The sequence below is a fragment of the Equus quagga genome, unplaced genomic scaffold (assembly GCF_021613505.1).
Source record: "Equus quagga isolate Etosha38 unplaced genomic scaffold, UCLA_HA_Equagga_1.0 HiC_scaffold_15150_RagTag, whole genome shotgun sequence".
NCBI classification, from domain to species: domain Eukaryota; kingdom Metazoa; phylum Chordata; class Mammalia; order Perissodactyla; family Equidae; genus Equus; species Equus quagga.
The window spans coordinates 1-3,588 of record NW_025792699.1 but is presented as its reverse complement, the minus strand read 5'-3'; the positions used below and the strand labels follow the sequence as shown (position 1 = coordinate 3,588).

Genomic DNA, 3,588 nt, shown 5'->3' with positions numbered 1-3,588 from the left:
ACTTCATTTATTTGAAAGACAATACTGCAGACCAGTTCAATAAATGATGCTATAAAAAAGCCAAATTTACCTCTGTTTCATATTATGCAAAAGAATTTATGATTCCAGCTATATTGTAAAACTTAATGTGAAATTTAAAATAAACTTACACAAACTATCATAGGATAATCATTTCTTGATTACATTTAGGCCTAAATGTTGTAAACAGGACACAGAAAGTACTAACCATAAAAAGAATATATTGATCAATTGGATTACAGAAAAATAAGAACCATTTTCATTAAAAGACACCACGGGAAAATGAAATAGCAAGTCACATAGTGAAGAAAGATATTTGCAAATAATAATATTAGTAACAAAGTGGTCATATTAAGAATAAATAAATCACTTTTAGAAATCATTAGGAAAATTCAAATAACCCAGTAGAGAATATGAGCAAGAAACTTCAACAGGCATTTCAAATCAGAGAACAGTACCCTGGCCAATAAACCTGTGTAAAAGTTTTAAATCTCTTTGGAAATCAGGAAGTACAAACTAAACCCACAATATGACACCACTGCCACTACACACATACACTAACATGCATGCATACATGCACACACTTATACACACCCTAGAATAGATAAATTCAAATGAAGGATAATGTTAAGTGTTGATGAGAATTGAGATTAGTAGAAACTCTTATTTCTGGTGTGGTTAAATGTCTAACACAGCTTTGGGGAAGGTCACCACAGTAAAAATTCAATTTAAATAAAGGAAAGATGGAAGATGCACTGTGGGCTCTGACACATAGCAGGGATGGCAGATTCCTGGGTAGAGAGAAGCTTGTTACTCTGGATGATGAGAGAAATTCTTTGATTAGGCCATGGAGATTACATATTTTATATTTATATTGTAATTAATATTACATATTGTTATATTTATTTATATATATTTAGGGTGTTTCCTAAATTTTAACAATACATTATAAACACATACCAATTTAATTTTAATCACCTATAAAAGCTCTGCTTATTTACAGCTCTGCTCCCGCATGTTATGTCATTGATGTCACAAATTGCATCTTTATATATCATGTACCCATTAACATAGACTTACAATTATGCTTTTGTCTTTTAAATTTTGTGGAAGAATAAAAACTGGAACTATCAGCAAAAATTAGAAAATGAGTGGTTTTTTATATTTATGCATATATTTCCCTTTACTGGAGAAGTTCTTATTTTCGTATGGCTTTGAAATACTGCCTAGCATCCTTTCTTCTAGGGCATATCTAGTGGTAATGGACTCCCTCAGGTTTTGTTTATCTGGCAATGTCTTAATTTTTCCATGACTTTGAAAGGCAGTTGTACTCTATGTAGAATTCTCACTTGGCAGTTGTTCTCTTTCAGTAAGTATTTTAAATATGTCGTGACTTTGCCTTTTGGCCTGCAAGATTTCTGCTGCAGAGAAATTTAATGATAATCTTTTTGAGATTCCCTTTCACACAATGAGTTTTTTTTTCTCTTGCTGTCTTCAAAAGATTCTCTGTCTTTCAAATGTTCAATTAAATGTATCTCTGTGTGTATTTCCTGAGTTCACTGAATTTGTTGGATGTACATATCCATGCTTTTACTCAAATACGGGAAAATTTTGGCCATAGTTTCTTCAAATAGGTCTCTGGCCCTTTCTTGCAGATATCAAATAAACATTTGGGATGCTCCATAAATCACATCATCAGGAAAATGCTAATTAAAACAATGAGATTAAAAAAAAACACCTGTTAGGCCAAAGTCCAGAACACAAAGCAACAGAAACTCTAGTACATTACTTGTGAGAATGTAGAAGAGTACAGCCATTTTGAGGAAAATTTGGTGATTTCTTGTAAATATGAATAAACTCTTACCATATTATCCAGCAATCCTGCTCCTAGGTATTTACCCAAAGGAAATTAAGACTTATTTACATATATAAAACTGCACAAGGATGTCTATAGAAGCTTCATTCTTGATTGACGATTTAGAAGAAACCTGGCTGTCTCTGAGAAGGTGGATAAATAAGTGAATCAGTGAATACACTGATAAAAGGAAATAAGATATCTAGCCATGAAAAGACATGGAGGAAGCTTAAATGTACAGTACCAAGTAAAAGAAGCTGGTCTAAAAATGTATATTGTATGATTCTGGAAAAGCCAAGACTATGGAGGCAGTAAAAAAATGGGTTTTTGCCAGAGGTAGACGGAGAAAAGGGAAATAAATAGGCAGAACACAGAGGATTTGGGGGGGTACTAAAAATACTGTGTGGTGTTATAATAATAAATATATGCAATTATACATTTGTCCAAACCCATAGAATGTACAACACTACGAGAGAAGCCCTAGTGTAAAGTACAGACTTTGGGTAATTATGAGATATTAATATAAATCTTTCTTGGTAAAACATGAATGATTCTGGTGGGCTATATGGCTAATGGGGGAGGCTATGCAAGTGTAGGGGTACAGGTTATGTGGAAAATCTCTATACTTTCCTCTCAATTTTGTTGTAAACCTAAAAATGCTCTAAAAATTGTCTTAAAAAGATTTGAAGTAAAAATATCAAGAAATAAGTTGTGTATAATTGTAGATGGCATCTATTATTGCAACAAACGAAGAGATAGTTTTCACTTTTTGGTAAAAATTTCCTTTAATAATATCCCCAGAGACATTTTCACGGCATTATTTCTTAGACTATACCAGATGAGATTAAATGTTCAGGTCACCACAGTGTAGAACATAGAAATCATAGGGTCTGAAATAAAAGTCACTGAAGTAGGTTTCAGATAAGCAAAGAATCCACTGGAGATAATTAATACAACCAGCATCAGATGAGGAAGGCAGGTGGAGAAGCCTTTTGACGCTTCTGTTGATGGGATCTTCCTGACAGTGGAGAAGATGCAGATGTAGGAAGCGATGATGAAAATAAAACAGCAGATACTCAACACCACTCTAATGAGGATAGGAAAAATTTCTCTTATTCAATTTTCTGAGCAAGAAATAGCCAATAACTGCAAGATGTCACAAAAGCACTTATGGAATATATTAGACCCACGATAGGATAAGGAGAAGGTACCTGCTGTGTGCATCACGGCACTCATATCCCCACCCGGCCAAGACACGGTGGTTGACTGAACACATGCATCCCTGTTCACGATGACTTCATAGTGCAGGGGATGGAAGGTGGCACCATAGTGGTCAAAGCACAGCACTGTGAGGAGTGCAGCTCTGTGGTTGTTGAAAAAGCATGAGAAAGACCTGGGCAACACAGCTAAGGAATGAGATGTAGTTAATGTGAATCAAAGAGTTGGCAGTGGATGTAGAAATTGTGATTGATATTAGGCAGAGATCCAAGAAGGATAAATTCTTCAAGAAGAAGTACACGGAGGTGTGGAGATGCTGGTCCAAAGTTGTGATCATGATGATGAAGACATTTCCCATGAGGGCATAGAATTAAATCAAGGAGAAGAGCACTGAATGCAAAATGTACATATTTTTATTGGTCGAAAATCCTGTGAGGGGATATTCTGTCACAAACGTGAGATTTGTCATTACTGGAGGCATAACCTGTATAAAAAAA

General features: G+C 34.6%; 1 pseudogene; it reads right to left on the bottom strand.

Moving 5' to 3' along the window:
• Positions 1–2,635: 2,635 nt before the first annotated feature.
• On the bottom strand, positions 2,636–3,560 carry LOC124231988 (olfactory receptor 14A16-like; annotated as a pseudogene).
• Between the last annotated feature and the right edge of the window lie 28 nt (positions 3,561–3,588).